General features: G+C 37.4%; 1 protein-coding gene across 10 annotated transcripts in view; it reads left to right on the top strand.

Annotated features, from left to right (window-relative positions):
• The window catches only part of ARHGAP24 (Rho GTPase activating protein 24), a 472,122-nt gene that overhangs the window by 257,696 nt on the left and 194,945 nt on the right, over positions 1–19,481 (top strand). The window contains exon 1 of one of the 10 annotated variants that reach the window (XM_036338674.1): positions 12,885–13,153. The exons of the other annotated variants lie outside the window; for them this stretch is intronic. The gene's annotated coding sequence lies outside the window, so the exon portion shown is untranslated. Of the gene's footprint in view, positions 1–12,884; positions 13,154–19,481 lie in introns of those variants that run through there. 10 annotated transcript variants of the gene reach the window in all.

Here is a 19,481-nt window from a genome sequence, read left to right on the forward strand (position 1 = left end):
GGGTGCCAAAGAGATTCACCCTCACAGACTCAGGGAAGAGACTGTCTAGAAGCGACTGCTGTGTTAACCATGAGCAAAGTGAAATGAAGTGGTATGACCGCCTGCAGCAGAATTACAGCAAAATCACAACAATAAAAAATAAAATAATTAAAAAGAATCAAAGAGAAGAACATGAGAATGGCATGCCAAATATAGATTGAAAAATATCTAAGAGAGGATAAAAACATAGTAGAAATCTAAAGTCCTCCACAAGTACCCAATGCTATGCATTCTCAAAGAAAACAAATTTCCTAAAGAAACCATGAATTCCATAGATGTGAGCTCAAAGACAGAGATAAAGCAACAGAAAAAAAAATGCTTCTGAGTTGAAGAGATAAATTAAGAACTTAAAAAGACCTTTATAAAGCTAACAAATAAATTAGAATGAAGAAAGATAGAAAGACAGAACTGCAGATGAGATCACTGGCAGGAAGGAAAGACATATTTGAAATAATTGTGGTGAAAGCAGAGGGGAGACAGAGAGACTAGAATAATTAGAAAAGAAAAAAAAAAAGTAGACGAGAAGGAAATAATAGGTATCCCTGAAGTTCAAAAACCAATAGATGAACTAAGGAAAATATTTAAAGACATAATGAAAGAAAAAAAAAAGTAGAGTGAAAGGAGTACCTCAATTTGCAGATTAAGTGGACACATCAGACTGACATAAAACATAATATCTGAACATATCCTTGTTATCTAGAATAAGGGAAAAGAAAAAACTCTGCTGGCATTCAGATGATAAAATCAATTTGCAGACAAAGGGTAAAAAACATACTTACCTCAGACTTCCTCACAGCAGTGTTGACTGTCAGAAGACACCGGAAGTTCTGAGGATAATAAAATGATACCAATGAAAATGCATCAAGGCCAACTGTAGTGGCTGCTGCAATTGTACAGTCAATACCCAGGCCTTCTTGAAAAAATTATTCCAATGTGAAATTCATGAAACTGAAAATGAACCTAATAAAAAACTGGGGCATGGGAATACACGATAAAATTCTCACAGTGACATTGAATTAATATAACAATGGGACTAAGATTAAACAACTGGCAAAAATAGGGTTGTAGAACAGAAAGCAGATATAACCTTATTATTTTGTCAATATTTATATATAACAAAAGTGTAGGAGGAAGTGGGAGGAGAGATGGGAGGAAATATAAATGATAATCTCCCATATTTTAAACCTGAAAATGCAATCATATTGTCAAAACTCAAAACATGATTAAAAAACTGAAATATAAACCCTAGCCAGTTTGGCTCAGTGGATAGAGCATTGGCCTGCAGACTGAAGGGTCCTGGGTTTGATCCGGTCAAAGGCACATGCCTGGGGTGAGGGCTCGATCCCCAGTAGGGGGTGTGCAAGAGGCAGCCAATCAATGATTCTCATCATTGATATTTCTATCTCTTCTCCCTCTTTCCTTCCTCTCTTAAATCAATAAAAATATATAAAAATTATTTTAAAAACTGAAATATAATATATATATATATATATATATATATATATATATATATATATATATATTTAATAACCCTATCTGAGGGAGGGGTCTAGAAGCAATGTCATGAATGTTCAGAACTTGGTTTCTAAATGCCATTCTGCATTAAAATAAATCAAGGTGAGAAGACTGAAGTCTGGAACAGGGAAAGTATAACTAAGTGCACAATTAAGGAAGTATTCAGAAAATGATAGTGACATAGGAAAAGGACACAGAAACCAGCCTGAAGGGGCACCCACTGGCTAAGTCTAAAATACTTTAAGTACTAGAGTACATAATAAAAAACCAACCCCCACCTCTCCTTCGTTTTAGAGATCTTGTTTGCTTTTATAACTGACCAGTTGGGCTGCTTGTTTTTTTCTTTTGTGGAACTTTAAATTTCCCAGGCTCCGCCCTGGACCCCAGTAAAAGCGGAAGCAAGGCCTGCTCGCTCTCTCTCTTTCTACTCAGGACCTTGTAGTGTAGTCCTCCTAGGTGTACCATGTAATTTTCAGGACTTGTAAGTAATAAATTCTTTTTTCAAAAAAATTAATAAAGTACATAATAAAATAATTTGTTTGACTAACTGAATAAAATAAAAATGCATGAGTTTATATTAACCTAAATGAATAACAAATTGGTATGATGAGAAAGTTCTTTCTTACAATAGAGTGCCAACTAATATATATAGAAGGAATGGAAAGAATTAACTAATCCATCAGTGGGTGCTAAAAACACTTGGTGAGAGTATGTTAAGAAAATGGATCAAAGTTAACTTTATCAATATCAGGGCAATCTGACAGCATGTGCCTCTTAATATGATGCATTTAGAAGGACACAACATCACTTCTAGCATTTCTGCTAAAAATGCATAACCTGAATCTAATCATGAGAAAATATTAGGCAAATTCAAACTGAGAGAGAGACTATAAAATAATATGCTTGTACCCTTTAAAAATTTCAAGGTAAAGATAAAGTTGACTAACTGTTCCAGGTTAAAGGAGAATATAGAAAAATGACACCAATCACAATGGGTGACTATAGATTGGATCTTGAAATGGAAAAATAGTGGCTATAAAGGACATTAGTGAGACAATTTAGAAATTTGAGTATAGACTGTAGAGTAGTAATAATATTGTATTAATGTTAAATTTTACAATTTTGAGAATTATACTGAAGCTATGAACAAAAATATTATTGCTCTTGGGAAGTACAGAGTGTGTACTGATAAAGATATATTTTGTCTCTAAATCACTAATGTGAATCAGAAAAAATGTATGCATATACGTATTTTGATAGATAAAAATTACTAAATCAGGTGGGAGGGTATATGGGTTTTGTTTGTAGTATTACAATCTTTCTGTGAATTTGAAATTATTCCAAAATAAAATGTTACAAAACCTAATAATGACTCATACTTCTACTATAGCCCTTCTACCCTTGCACAGTTATTTTTGTTATTGCATTCAAAGGAGTTAAAGCAGGCATCTCCAGATGTTTCAATGAACAACATACCCCACTGCAACTATATCTAATTCATATGTTTATAAACTGCACACACACTATTAACACATCTAACATTTCATTGGAGTGCTATGGAGTGCTATGGTTCTTAGTCCTTGTTTGTCTTTTCTAACTACACTTTCTTTTTTCAATCTCATCTGTCTTAGGTCTTTAAATTGCATCTACTTATTAATAACAAATTGAGCTTGAAGAATATAAACACTGTAACATTCCATAACAAATTACAATGACAACTCTCTCCATGACTGATATATGTATTCTCTCATAGGAAGATATTAATAACACAAGTGATGATAGATTCATTGAATATTGTGAAGAAAAAAATCTTAAGAGTTGAAGTTCATTGCACAACCAAGGGACTATCAAATGTAGTTTCAGCCCTGACCAGTTTGGCTCAGTGGATAGAGTGTTGGCCTGCGGACTGAAGGGTCCCACGTTCGATTCCGGTTAAGGGCATGTACCTTGGTTGCGGGCACATCCCCAGTAGGGAGTGTGCAGGAGGCAACTGATCAATGTTTCTCTCTCACTGATGTTTCTAACTCTCTATCCTTCTCCCTTCCTCTCTGTAAAAAATCAATAAAATATATTTTTTTAAAAAAATGTAGTTTCAAAGGTGAAAACATAAAGAATATACTGACTAAAATTTCTAAGAAAAATAAAATTATTTTCTGGATAGGCTAAAACTGCCCGTGATAAGTTTACCAGTTCAATAACTGCTGGCTAAAGGTTGGCTTATAGTAGTGCTTTATTTTCCTAGAAAGGCTGTGGGAAACATGCATTGGCATCTTTTATCAGACACTGTAAATTCAACAAGGATACTGGGATTGAGAAACCCAACTGAGTGTTGATTAAAATGACGGAGACACTACCGAGACCAATTTATGATGAAGAAGGGGAATCTACTCAAGTCACACTTTTTATTGTTTAGTGGTCATATAGTGAGGATGAAAAATACAGTATTCAGGTTTGAAACAGGCTTCCTCACACAAAGCAATGATTAAGAGACATTCACAAAAGCAATTTTGAACTCTTGATAAAAAGAGAAATGGCTACTATGGATGTCACATCTAGTTGTTTCCTGGCAGCTTCTCCACATGGATGAGATTAGGGTCCTTGAAGTGATTCATCCATTCAAATCAGTAAACACTTATTAGATACTCATTTTGCTTTAGCGTCGTGATTGCTAGTGAAAATAACATTGCAATTTTTTTCTTTGCCACCTGATAGTTGTACAGATAGGTCCAGGGGTTTAAAGATGGAGAAGAGATTTTATGATGGGGAAAGGGACACATTTATTAGTATGCTTGCTGACTTGGCTGTAAAGGTCAATAAATTTAATAACTGTGTCAGGATTGGGATAAAGGGAGATAATGTTTTCTTTTTTAAACACAGATTTGTGGATGTACACATGAGTGTATGTGTACAAATATACACCTTTGTGGATGGATATAGATAAATGAAAGATGACAGATGATAGATAGATGACAGATGATAGATAGATAGATAGATAGATAGATAGATAATAGATAGATAGATAGATAGATAGATAGATAGATAGATAGATAGATAGATCTGAGTGAAGGCACACGGAACTGTTGAGAGTGATTAATTCTTGGAAATAATATTGGTGAGTGTTGAGAGGGTAAGAAAGGTAAAATTATACATTATATCATTTCATATTGTTTATATTTTAATAAGGAAATATGTTACTTCTGTATTGAAAAGGAATCAAAATAATGTGAGGGAAAAGTCCAGCTTCCTTACATTTGGTTGCATTGACACCTAAAGCCCAATAGCACAGGATCAGCAGGCAATTTGTTTTCCTTATTTTTGGAACTGTGCTTGTGTGTCTGGGGACTTGTCAAAGATTAAGCCCAGGAAGGTGCTTCCTCTAATCATTTCCAACATTCTGTCCTATAGACGTGGATTCGTTCTTTACTTGTGAAAAGTGACAGCATAGGGAAGCAACTTGACACTTCTGAGGGAAATCTTCTTTTTCTGTATAAACTCACGGAGCTTGATCCTCGGTGTGTTTTGGGAGCCAAAGAAGCTTACTATCTCCAAACTATAAAGCACATTGTGGTTCGGCGTTTTACACCTGATGACTTTTCCCCTAAGAAAATCCTAATAGGCTTTCTATTATATGCTTTAAAAAAATGAAATGCCTCCCCATTGCCTATGTTTATATTCCTGGGAGTCTTTAAAAAATCATTATTGTTGTTACTATTACAGTTGTTTTGTCAATAACTGGCTGTTTAAATTTCTTCAGGATGCAACAGACATCATCCCAGTCCTCATGGATAAATAAACCTTAAGCAAATGTAAAACATATGGGAGGCAATTATTTTAGATAATAGTTAAGTTTCACATCTGATCGAACCTCTGAGGTAATCTTATATCTTCTCATTTTATATAAGAGAAAAATAAGTCTCAGGGGAATATTTTGTCCAAGGGCAAACAGCTAGTTGCTGATAGAACTGAGGTTGGAAACCTAATTAATTTTGTCTGTTGTGTGCTGTTTGTCCCTGGGCATGTTGGCTATTTGTCCTATGCTCATCCTTCCCTTTTCCAATCTGGTAAGGAACCTTGCCATAAAGGGAAGGATGGGCTTTTTTAGGAAATAATTCAGGTGTGGGGCAGAAGAGTGGATTAAGATTTGATTCCATTTGGTGTTTTTTTTTAAATACATTTTTATTGATTTCAGAGAGGAAGGAAGAGGAAGAGAGAGATAGAAACATCAATGATGAGAGTGAATACTTGATTGGCTGCCTCCTGCATGCCCCACACTGGGGATCAAGTCCTCAACCTGGACATGCGCCCTGACTGGGAATCGAACCTTGACCTCCTGGTTCATAGGTTCATGCTCAACCACTGAGCCACTCTGGCCAGGACATTGAAAAATAAAGCTTGTGCTTATTTTTAAATAATCAAAATAGCTAGGGGCACCCATCTATACCAATATCACTTATAGCCAAAATGTTTATGTGAATACATTAGTTTATTTGAGACTAGATACTGTATATATTATCTGTGACTGTTTTTTTATTGTTTTGTATCATTTTTAATAAAGTTGTAGAACTAAAATAATTAATACATCCCAATAGTGCAGTTTATCTGGCCTTGGTATTGAATACCTTGCCCAAGTTGTATAAGAATTCTGACTGTGCTTGTCTTGCCTCACTTTAGAAGCCAGTTACTCTAAGACCTAAGACTTCATTCTTGATACTGTCATCATCTGAAGGTCAGTTTTAGTGCCGACCTCTATGTAGGGTGGTGTATATCCAGTTTTGCCTATATGAGTCCTGGTTTTTGCCTGCTTTCCCGTTGTAATTCATAATAGTACCTCCTTTTACTCTCAAAGAGTCATGGTTTGGGCAGTGAAGTGTATGGTAACCCTACCCATAGTAGATATGAAATATGCTAGAGAAGGAACTTTTCTGCTCCAACCTTTGAGACAAATCTCAGCCATCATTTCCTGTTTGAGCTATGCTTGCTCCTTTCTATTTTCAAAGTCTTAGGAGTGTCACCTCTTGCCCTCCTAGATTCATTGAAACTGAGTTTTCTTCCACACTTTATTCTACTCAAAACTCAATATTTGACTTGATTGATCTGCCAAGTCCACTTTTATTTTGGTTTCAACTGGCTGTCCTAATAGAGTGTGAATAAACCTTCCAAGCTTAAAAATAATTAGATTTTCTAGAGGAATTTGATGAAGGATTTGTGTCTTGCATGGGAGTTAAACATATAGTTCTATAGAAACCGTGCAAATACAAATTGTTTGTACATTAGGTCTCCAATATGAACATGATTATGCCTAGAAAACGTAAGCAGTTCTGCCTAAGGAATATCTTACGATACTGCCAAGTTATATTCCAATCTCTTCAAATCTAGTCACCCAAGTTCCCAAAGGTATTCAAAATGCCTGATCTCAAAGAGACATTTAGTGTCCAGAATATGGGCTTCGTAGTCAGATGGACAGGAATCAAAGGCTGCTGTCACTCTTTCAAGTTTGTGGCTCAGCTTCTACACCTGCAAATTGAGAGTGTTGACGAAAAATGTCTTTTTTGTAATGAAGACTTACTACATTTCCATGCAATTCTGATAACTGGATACATTTTTCTGTAATCATGTTCTAGAGATTTTGGAAGTAAGTTTGCCTTTCTCACATCTTCTTACTTATGGAAAGTTTTAAATATCTTTTGAGGCCATCTCGTCTCTCTGTCTCTAATGCCTAATTTCAGACCACCACAATGTCTTGCTTGGGTAAAGAAACAACCTCTGAAGCAGACCTTTAGACCACCTGTCTCTAAATTCTTTCTTCATTTAGCATTCTACACATGAAATATCTCCTATTTAAAATCCCTGAGTAACTAACTACCTATTGCCTTCAGGATAAAAACCAAATTCCTGAGCCTGGGTTCTGTCTATATTCCTTCTGCATATTTTATCTATTAGTCTATAGCTTTTGTTCTACATTCCAGCTCTATAAGAACTACTTGAAGTGACTCGAGTGTGCCCCCTCTCCTGCCTGTCGTGTTTCCTCTCCCCTCCTGTGTTCAAAATGTGCTCTGGTTTCACCTGCTCAAGGAAGCCTCCTTTGGTCCCTTCCCATCTTTAGTCCAGGCTTCTTTACAACCCCATGCGGATCTCCCCAATAGTCTATAAACTCCCACCTCCAAGGGTAATCTTCCTGACAAAGGATTTTGTCTCTTTCTTTATACACAAACATTGCACATTATATGGACTCATATATATGGGCTTCAAGAAATTGTAGGAAGGAAGGAAGGAAGAGAGAGAGAGAGAGAGAGAGAGAGAGAGAGAGAGAGAGAAGGAAAGAAAAAATGTTTACTTATTTTCCTAGAGAAATTTGTATTCTAGATAAAGAAAAAATATTATCCCATGAGATAACAAGGAATACTTACTATATAAACATCATTACCTTTCACAAGGCTTTGTCTATAGGAGACAATCAATAAATATTTGTAGCCCTCGCTGCTTTCACTCAGTGGATAGAGCGTGAGCCTACAGACTGAAGAGTCCCGGGTTTGATTCTGGTCAAGGGCATATGCCTGCATTGCAGGCTCAGTCCCCAGGAGGGGGCATGCAGAAGGCAATGGAGCAATGACTCTCTCATCATTGATGTTTCTAGCTCTCTCTCCCTCTCCCTTCCTCTCTGAAATCAATGAAGATGTATTTTAAAAAAGGGGGGCACTTTTTTGCAAGAATGATTTTAATTATTTTATATACCACTGAGCAGCAAGAGTGTTCAGTCAAGAAATTTCCTTTTCCTGGGTGTCTTAGGAAACACAGCTGCTTTGAGGCTTAGGGAAAAATCATTGTCTTCCAAATAAAGAATCACTTTCTTTTTGCCTGCCATCACACAGCCACCTTTCTGATGTGACTGGACCCCGGCTGTGTTGAGCCAGTCACATTATCCCACAATGTCCCTGAGCCACGGGGCCCAGAAAGGCTGACTCACTAGTACAGGTAATTAGGAAGCTGTATGACATGAGACAGGAGAGGAAATCTAATTTACAGCTCACTGGAGAGCTCTGAATCAGTGTGGAGGAGAACTGAGGTGGGAGATTCAGTTATCTGTGAGCTCACCTCTCTGAAATTGTTTTGTCTGTCCCCTTTTCATTTAGAAACATATGCTGTGAATGCAAGGCTTTACTTCTGCTCCCAAAGAGCTGGCAGCAAAGAGCGACTTCTTGAAAACACCTGAAAAGAATAGAATTAACTTTAGGATATCTGCTATTTCAATAATGACAGCTACTCCAGATTCAGGAAACAAAGGAGATGTCTGGAAGCTCTTAGGACCTTTTAGCAAATGTCATCACTTCTCTAGTTATCACATATCACTAAAGATGATATTCTGGCAAGTCAAGGGTATATTCCGGCCTTTGTGTTAGCAAAATCCAAGGGCTAGAGGCACCTTGTGGAGATATAAATGGGTAGAGCCCAGAGGGGGCTCTTACTTCCTGTTATACTAGCTCTGAGCCATAGGGAGGTTTGCAAAGCCAATTGCAGAAATAGATACATCTTTGCCTTCACACTTATGGACTTATGTTAGTTGTTTGTTGACTGAAGAGGAGTAACCCAGAGAGGAAATATAATTAATTCATTCCAGAAATATTTGTCAAATTCCTATTTTATAGTAGACACTATTCTGAACACTGGGAATAATGTGGTTTTAAAAAATCCTAGATCTTATGCTTCTAATTTTATTTATAACTTCTGATATAGTTCTGACCTTATAAAATCTATTCTAGAGGAGATACAGTGAACATATTTAAACTAACTAATCAACTATTTTAATTAGTGAATAAGTAAAAAAGAACCAAAGGTAATTTTTGATAGTGGTGTTATGGAGAAATGTCAAAACAGGGACATGGGGTAGGAAGTGAGTATATGCGGGGAAAAAGATGGTTAGCTAGAGTGGTCAAGAAGTCTTTATTCTGGGGAGGTAGCACTGGAGAAGACTCTTTTTTAAAATATATTTTTATTGATTTCAGAGAGGAAGGGAGAAGGAGAGAGAGATAGAAACACCAACAATGAGAGAGAATCATTGATTGGCTGCCTCCTGCATGTCCTATACTGGAATTGAGCCCACAACCCCAGTATGTGCCCTGACTGGGAATCAAACCCTGACCTCCAGGTTCATAGGTTGCCACTCAACCACTGAGCCATGCCGGCTGGGCTGGAGATGAGAGTCGTGAGTGCTGAGAAGGAGGTAATCCTGTGAAGATATGAGGGAGAAAAATTCTAGAATGATATGCCTATCATGCTAGGAAATCAGTAGGAAAGATAAATGGGCAAAATTGTGCAGGGCCTAGGAGGCCATAAATAAGCATTTGGATTTATACTGAGGACAATGGGAAATTATTTTAGGGATGAAGCCGGGGAATGATGGGAAGTCCTTGGGGAATATGAGAGAAGTGAATGATGGGACACCATTAGAGGGTATGAAACAGGGGGAATAGGAAATCATTGGAAGATATAAAGTAGGGGAATGATGGGAAATCATCAGAGGGTATGAAGAAGGGAATAATCACTCTGGCTGCTGGAGAATGGATTGCGAGAGGAGATGAGCAACAAAGTAGGCATGAGCTTGAATTGGTTTAGGAGTTGATGCTTGAGATTTTTATGTGCATTTGTTTCCTGGGACGGTTAAAAACTTCCATGTGAGAAATCTCCACCCAAGCATGGAATATTATAACCCAGTAGCTGTTTGTGCAGTCACTTCCCTTCACTGCTATCACAAAATTGCTCTCTGGGATTCCTTAGTAAAAGCCTTCTTCTAGTGTTACTGTAAACGTGAAAACTGAGAGGAGGAGATCAAGCGTTAGAGAATTCCGACTGCCTTGCCTGTGTTAATATAGTCTGCCCTGGAGTTCACCTCTTCTCTAAGTACTTCTTCCATCAGTGAAATTCAACTCCACAGGTCCAGCCTTCATAACACAGTAACTATTCCCCTCCACACTACCCTAGGACTCTGAAATCCAGAGCATGCCTGGAGTATAGGGCAACCTGGAGTATGTCCAAGGGACCTAAATATAGAGGGGCAATTTTTTTAAATGGTTGTATATCATTGTGCTATTTTGGATTGTGTTGAATTCACATATTGACAGCACATGCCTCCCTTCCAATGGGTAGAAATGAACCATGTCATGAATTACAAAGTATGTTTGTTTGGGGGCCAATTTCCTATTGCTTGCACTGGTCACCAAAATTGCTAGTTCCTTCTTTGCTTAACCTATTTTGGGAGATTTGGGTTCTTGAATTCAATACCTATAATCTATTGTCTGTGGTTCAGCCCACTTCTGTTCTAAAAAACCTGCTGGTACATGACTCCTCCTTACACCTTCCTTCCTGTGTCCACTCACCAACCCTGAATCATCCTGACTCATGCCATCTAAATCTCCATGTGTCTCCTCACAGTCAGCATCTCTTTCAAGGTTTTATTCATATTTCCTTCCTGCTCCTCTTAATGGACAAAAGGCAAATGTTCAAGTCAAAAGTAAAGTTTAAGAAGTAAAAGAAAAATACAGAATACTTTTAGTAAAGCCAAGTAATATCTATCAGTGTGCCAAACTCCTGTCATATTTGACATATTAGTGTTATGGATTAATGTAAATGGTAATTACTCTCAGATTTTGGATTTTAATATTTTAAGGAACTAAATCAGGTAGAAAGGTTAGTAGTGACCAGAGCAATTTCAATCTGGGCCACTTCATATTTTGGTTTATCTCACCTGGGGATGTACATTGATGTGAGTGAGCAACTCAATAAATAGGATATAAATAAACTTTGAGCACATACTTAAAGTGTGAGAATGAATAAAAAGGTAGTTATAGAAAATTGGCCTTATTTCCTATCTAAACCCTTTGATTTTCTTTAAAAAATACGCACTTCTCTTAAAAAGTTATTGCTTGTCAGTTATTATATTCCACAATGGAAAGATGAGGTAAGTTTATAAATTCTCAATTTATGAAATAAGTGAATGAATGAGTGAGTGAATGAATACATTTCAGAAAGGAAAACTTTAAAAAATTATTTAAAGACAATCCCCCTTGCCCTAACCAGTTTGGCTCAGTGGATAGAGCATCGGCCTGCAGATTCAAGGGTCCCAGGTTCAATTCCGGCCAAGGGCATGTACCTTGGTTGCGGGCACATCCCCACTGGGGAGTGTGCAGGAGGCAGCTGATCGATGTTTCTCTCTCATTGATGTTTCTAACTCTCTATCCCTCTCCCTTCCTCTCTGTAAAAAATCAATAAAATATATTAAAAAAAATAAAAATTAAAAAAATAAAGACAATCCCCCTTCAATTAGAGGAAATAAATTTTTATATATAAATAGGGCATTTAATTTGAAATACAGCAAATAAAAATTATTATGCTGCTTCTCTTCATTTAACAGAATATATAATCAGTAATAATCAGAATTAATTTATATGTGTGATTAAAAAAAAACTTGAAAATTGGAAGTAGGCATTTATGGAAATAGTAATATGTTTCTAGCTCAAGAGCCATGTAACAATATCACTGGTATTGCGTAGAAATGTTAAAGACTTGCTGTAACACCTCTCCTAGCAACATGTCTTCTAGAAGTAGTCCTCGTTAAGGACTGTGGGGATAGGGGACAGTTGTCCCCTGAAAAGTGACAACTCCCAAGACATAAAAATATCCTGGAAAGTACATGATTTCCTAACCACTGTACCATACACCCGAAACCAATACCAAATAATATTGAATGTAAACTGTAATTGAAAAACAAAAATAAATAAATAATCAACAACAACAAATATTCTGGAAAATCAGCAAAGAAAAAGATTATAGCATAAGTATACAAAGAAATGAAACATTATAGGGAAACTCTCAGTATTAATTTTAAAACAGAGATAAATATTTTCTCTTGGAACAGATGGTTCTTATATTATAAATTGTGTTACTGCTCCCTGCCAGCTCATTTGGGTAGTATACAAGGATACAGAGGAAAAAGGCAAACCATTCCCCCTCAGTTAACTAATGTGGTGGGAAGAGATTGAATTGAGAGTTGTAACACCCTGCCTCTATTGTTAGCTGTGGCACTAATTAGCTATGTGAGTGACCTTGCTCAGATTCTATTTTCTCTAGACATCAGTTTCCTTATTTATAAAATGAGGTCATTAGGACTAAATATATTTAAGACTCTGATGTACTTTCTATGTCTCTCATTGATTTTTATTTTTTTGTTTTTTTTTTCTAAGTGCTCAATTACTACATTATTTAAGGTATATTTCCTAGTGGTTCTTTTTTTTTTTTTTTTTTTTTTTTCCCTCTCCTCTCTCTGTCTCTTTCTCCAATATATGGGATAGGAGGATACTGAGTAAGTCTGAAGGAAAGGAGGAGGAAGAAAACTAGCTACAGGAAGAGTTTATAACCCCCTCTACAAGAAAGCCTGAATACGGCCACCACCGCTTTAAAAGGAATGATTTATGTCCAAACAGCATTTTCCAGACAAGCTCTGTACTTTTCTGCCAACAGAATAAACTTTAAACTGAAGGCAGTAGACAGTTAAACAAGAGCCGGCACTGGGAACAGCTGTGAGTAGACAAGACCAGTTACTTATAAGGTACTGTTTTTTACGCACTGAAATCTCCTTCAGGGGTCATTTGTTTCTGGGCACAAGTATTCCGTGGTCATTTGACCTTTTTCCTACACCTTACCTCTCTTCTGAGAGAAAGTGCTCTCTTTAAGATAGCTCTGCTTTTCTAACTACGGTGTTTTGTGGTTGTTGATTAAGTGAAGCTACTGGGATTTTACTTCATTTTGTTAGGCTTTGTTTTCAGGAGCCAAATGATCTTTGTTGCTATTTTATTTTAAAGCAGAGTTGAGCTTTGTTCTTCTGTTGCTTCTTGTCATGGGAAGTTTCTGTACTTATTGTTTGTGTGGGATAAAGAGGGAGATGCTTTAACATTACAGAATGTACAGAATGTTCTCGGCTAAAGGGGAGGGATAGATTAATGCATCTTCAACTTGAAGTGTAGAACCGACATAGAGCCAATCAGATAAGAGGACTAGGGCAGGGGTGCTCCAGGTACTTGAACAGACTTAGTGGAGGCAAACTGACCCCATCTTAGCTTCATGGGTCTGACCTGGGAAACATACATTTTTGAATTGGGGTTTTGACCTCTAGTTTGCTTTTATATTTAATTGTTAATTTTAACCCTTCCTTCCTTTTATTCCCATTTATTTTTTTAAAAATGGTAAGCCTGCCTTTTCTTTTTTAAATGAAATTTGTCTTACTTAAGCTCATCCGCTTAAAAGGAACCACATTCCTAAGAAGAGTGGCATTTGCAATAAGACTTCAAATCGCTGAACTCTGGAGGGGCTCTGGGAGCAAAGGGGGATAGCCCACAGTGGCAGTGCAGGGGGCAGGAGGGGCTCCACCCTGTCATCCAAGGTGTCACTCTTTTCCCAGAGAACCAGATAGCGGATTTATACCATTTGCTGCTGATCAAAAGACAAATAATAGAGACACTTAAGGAGTTCTACATAGGTGGCCTTTGCAAAAAAAAAAAAGTGAAAGCTTACAAGTTTACCACTAAAAATCCAAAAGCTTTAGAAAGAAAGCTTGGTTATTTTGGGATAGTTAACTTTCTGAGATCCACTCTATATTTTGATCTCTCTCTAGAGGGAACTAAATTTAATTCATTGTTTTCTGAATTACTTAGCATTCTCCTTGTGTATATTGTGGAACTATTCTATAATGAAATGTACTTTGGGGGCCTATTCTGTGGTGTCTAAGGCTATTACTTCTTATGTCAAAAGACCTAATAATCACAGTGCTTTTCAAAATTCTTGTATTATGTTTATAGGACATTTTTTTCTCTTGTGCAAACCATCCATAGGGAAGTGTGACTTTGTTGTTGCTGTTGTTTTTTATCAGTGTGGACAGTTTGCATTCCTCAAAAAACTCCTTTCAATCTCAACTACCCCTGTATAATTATTATTTATTTTGTGCTGTGTACAAGAAAACCAGTAAAAAGGTTTATAAAATAGTATATGTGGAATGAGAGACAATAACATTCTCCAATGGCCCATGAGATTTTTTTATGAGAAAAATGCATGTACCAAAGTGCATAGACAGAGCGACATCTATTTTAGGTGCTCAGGAGACTTTTGGTTTATGTCCAAGTTCTTACTTGTGTTCTGTAGTAGAAGTTGCCATGGATATGGTTTTGGGAGAAGTAAGGCATTGCTGCATCTAATACAGAAAATTCTGGTTCTTCTCCTTTTTATAAAGTTATTGGAGGTATATGTTAAGGGTTCAATGACTAATCAAGCCCCAAGGGGCAGACTTAGTATTAATCAAGTAGTAAGTATTTTATTTTAATCCCATTCACTTCAGGCATGTGCTGTTCACATGCATACGTGGCTGGGAAATCGCATAATAATACTTTGTAGGGAAGAGAGAAAAGGAAAAATATTTATCCTCTAGTCTGTATAATTCCCCTGTATGGAGATTATGCCTTAGGGAAAAAAATAATGCAAGGCTAATTTTCTCAATGATATCTTGATTTCTTTAATGGTTTCCTTACTTGTAAGTAATTTCTTTTAAACTAAAAATACCATAAAGCAATTTTATAAACTGTGTACATTGAACTTAGTAGTACCATATAAGTTTCCTTATATTTAATATATCTTATGTTGTGCATTTCAGAACAGAAGGAATCACTAGTTTCTCAATGATCTTGATAATGCTGGAAGTCACATTTATTAATCCCACTCTACACAAGAAAAAAACTGCATATATTAGACAAATACATGAAACCATCAAGTGAGTCCAGGATAATTCTAAATCCCAACTTTAATTTAATTAGAGTCTATTGGTAATTACTTGATCATACAGCTTCAGAAATATGTTGTGAGGCCTTCTGTGTTAGAGGCCCTTTGGGCTTGTTATTTTTTATTTTTCAAATTAGGGGCCCAGTGCAAGAATTTGTGCATCTTGAAAGGAACTGCGGGCCCTGAGGCTGCAGCAGGCACAGGGGCCAGTCTTGGCCCATCGTCTACGACCCCGCCTGGCCCTTCTGCTGTGACCCCCGATCACCTGTCTGCCAGCAGCCCTGCTCCTGCTGCCACCACTCCTCGCCCTGACAGCGCTGGCCCCACTCCCATCTGCTGAAGGTGGGACATGATTGGGGCTGGAGCCATCAGCAGGTGCAAGTGGCAGCTGCTGCCCCGATAGCCCCTCAGGAGTAGGGGGAGGTGGAGAAGCCCTCAGGGGTGATCAGGGCCAGCAGCCGCCACTCTCACCCGCAATGGCACCGAGCAATTGGGACTGGTGCCAGGCACCAGCAGCAGGTGCGAGCTGCGGCTCCAGTACCGGCAGAGGGTGTGAGCGGGGCCAGCACCAGCAGCAGGTGCAAGAACCGGGTGGGACTGTGGCACGTGGGAGCAAAGAATTTTCAGTAACCACCAGAGGCTCGCCCCGATGACAGCGACTGGCGCCCTGCCTTGGTCTGGTGCCCCCACTCACCTGCTCCACCATCACACTGTGGCCGATGCCCACCATGTCCCATGCACTCCCCATGGTGGTTAGCGCACATCATAGCGACCAGTTGTTTGGTTGTTTGGTTGTTCTGCCATTCAGTCTATTTGCATATTAGCCTTTTATTATATAGGATATATATATATGTTGTTGTTGTTAATCCTCACACAAGGATATTTTCCCATTGATTTTTAGAGAGAATGGGAGGGAGGGGGAGCGACAGAGAGAGAAAGAAACATCCATGTGAGAGAGACACATCAATTGGTTGCCAGGGCCCAGGATTAAGCCTGCAACTGAAATATGTGTCCTTGACTGGAATCAAACCTGGGACCCTTCTGTCCACAGGCTGATGACTATCCACTGAGCCAAGCTAGCTAGGGCTTGGCTTAAGTAATTTTTTTAAATATACATTTCACATAGTCATTGTAGAAATTATTTCTGGCTGTTAAAGCCTATTGTGGTGCACATGGCAACTTTCTGTTTTAAATAATGAATTAGGGACTGTGTTTTGTCTGCAGCAATAAATTTAGAGTCTACATATGTTTGGAAGTGTTATCTAATCTAAAAGCTAGAGATTTCACTTATTTTTACTCCCTGTAGTTTCTGTTAAATGGAATAAGAGATAATACGAGTTATTTTAAAATAAAATCTTATTCCAATTAAAACACAGCTCCTTAGAAATAAAAATATATATTTTGAGATAATGCAATAAAGTTTTTCTTTACTTGACTGAGTCTTTCAGTTTAATCAAAACTTAATTTTCACATCCATACCTAATTAGAATTTGACATATGAAGGAGCATGTATTTTATAATCAGAACTATACTACCACAGGCCTAAACATAAACCTCCTGAAAACTCAGTGCCATTATGAATACACATTGCTGTTCACAAAATGATTTTTAAAAATAGAAAAGGAAGAAACCTCTGACATAAATTAAGGTCCTTCTTAACACAACCTGATAAGCATTCACCCAAACCCTCAGAACCTACCCACTTATGAACCAGAATTCAGTGAGCAAGATTTATGGTTTCCCAGGGGCTGTCAAGTTGAATGCTGGAGGTGTGGACAGGTGAGAGAAGCTATGGATGTTTCTGAAAATGTTGAACAGGGAAAGATAATTGCGTTGTTCTCATAAAAATCCACATTTAGCACATTTTCAGTTATAACCTCTCAGAAAATATGTTCAAAATGACTCAGGTCTGTCCCATTATATGAAATACCTTTGTTTAATGTACTGAATTGGTATTTTGGACAATTTAAGAGGTGATGTGATTGAAGACCAAAGTTCTTTTTGTGCATCTAAGTCATGCAATACATTTTTGTTGAATGCAATCCTTAAATTAAAAGGGCATTAATGAAAAAAGTATACTAAAATTATGTGTTTTATACTTCATATTTTATTACTGAAGTGTTTGTTATTACTGAAGTATTAGTTCACTGCTGGGTCATGCTAAAACATGAAGACTTCATTAAGCAATGCTACTTAATAAATTACGAAGTTGCTCTTAGCAAACAGCAATTTGGAACTGTAAATTGCTATGAAGAAAAAACATCTAGTACCTGCAAGTCAATAATAATTTAAAAAGTAGAGTTGGAGAACATGAAAGTATCAGGCTTTTTTTCTGTATTCTTTTATTTGGTATATTTTGCTGAAAGTGTTAAGGAATTTATAATACACTTGCTACAGGCAGATATTGCTATTATTTTATTAGAGGTCCAGTGCACAAAACTTGTGCACTGATAGGGTCCCTAGTGGCTTCTGGCTGCCAGCCGGTGCCTCCCTCCCTTCCCCCGGCCAGCCCCGCCCCTGGTCGAACTCCCGGACAACTCCTGGCCAAGGGGACAATGTGCATACTACACTTGTATTATATAGGAAATTTTTTTTTGTTGTTTTATTGGTTAAAATAGGGGGAAATTAGAAGAATAAACTTATGGCTGATTCTAAGACAATTTTTTAAAATAGATTTTTATTATTTCAGAGAGGAAAGGAGAGGGAGATAGAAACATCAATGATGAGAGAGAATCATTGATTTGCTGCCCCCTGCATGCCTTCCACGGGGGATAGAACCTGCAACCAGGCATGTGCCCTAGCCAGAAATTGAACTATGACTTCCTGGTTCATAGGTCGATGCTCAACCACTGAGCTACATCAGCTGGGCTCAGACAAATATGATATTGGTCATCTTAAAATTTTACAGAGTAATTTTTTTAAAAAAATATATTTTATTGATTTTTTACAGCAAGGAAGGGAGAGGGATAGACAGAAACATCAATGAGAGAGAAACATCGATCAGCTGCCTCCTTCACACCCCCCACTGGGGATGTGCCCGCAACCAAGGTACATGCCCTTGACTGGAATCCAACCCAGGAACCTTCGGTCCGCAGGCCGACACTATCCACTAAGCCAAACCAGTCAGGGCAATTTTTAAAGATTATGTAAGTTATAGAGTTCTAGGTAAACACTGATATCTTTCCAAACTAACTAAAAAGAAAAATAATCTTAAGGAGCAGTTTCCTTTTGCTTCAGCTTCTCTCTCTAACCCACATTCTTTTGACAACATTTAATACCAAGGGTGTCCTCTGGAGTTCTTCTCTGTAGCACGTGCTAGTCCCTCAGGGTGGATAGCACTTGTATGTCCATTCCCACACTTGAAACCATTATGAGTAGAACTGAATACAATGGAATTGAAGACAACCTTCCTGCAAACCTCGTGTGTAAAATGCCCTACATTACCCATAAGGGATATAACAACCATGATTATGAAGGGTGACAATATAAGAGGAAAATAAGTTATTGTCACCCATTCCACCCTGTAGTGGATTCACTCCTATTGTCAGATTTCTTTCTGTGACTGTGTCTATAATATGGTATCAATTTTTCTTTTATCTTATTTTTAGAAAATTAGCTTAATATTGCATACTTGATTCTACCTTCTCTCATTTAACATTTTATTGGGAACTTTTTCTATATCATTCAGAACACTTTGGAAAAAATTTACAACTGCATAATAGTCTATTCTATGGCTATACAGTACATAGTAACACATGTTAAGGATCTACATTGTTTCAGTGTGTTCTGTCAATAATAAAATAAGGAGAACCATTTATTTTCATATTATTTTTGCTCATTTGATTATTTTAGAGCTGTAATAACTTCAAAATTCACAAGTCCAAACCCCTCTTTTCACAAAGTAAGGAAAATAAGTCCAGAAATATTACTCATCTAGACCTTAGAATTCCAGCTTTCAGTCTAATGTCTAAATCCATCCAGAAGTAATGACTGAGTGATAAATTTATTCAGGGGCAAGAGGTGAAAGCACAGTTTCCTTCTGTCTGAGTAAGAGGTCAACCATGTACCCTATTCTCTGAAAAATCCTCAGGGAACGGAAGGGTTCTCATACT

Source organism: Myotis myotis, unplaced genomic scaffold (assembly GCF_014108235.1).
Source record: "Myotis myotis isolate mMyoMyo1 unplaced genomic scaffold, mMyoMyo1.p scaffold_m19_p_1, whole genome shotgun sequence".
Taxonomy (NCBI): Eukaryota; Metazoa; Chordata; class Mammalia; order Chiroptera; family Vespertilionidae; genus Myotis; species Myotis myotis.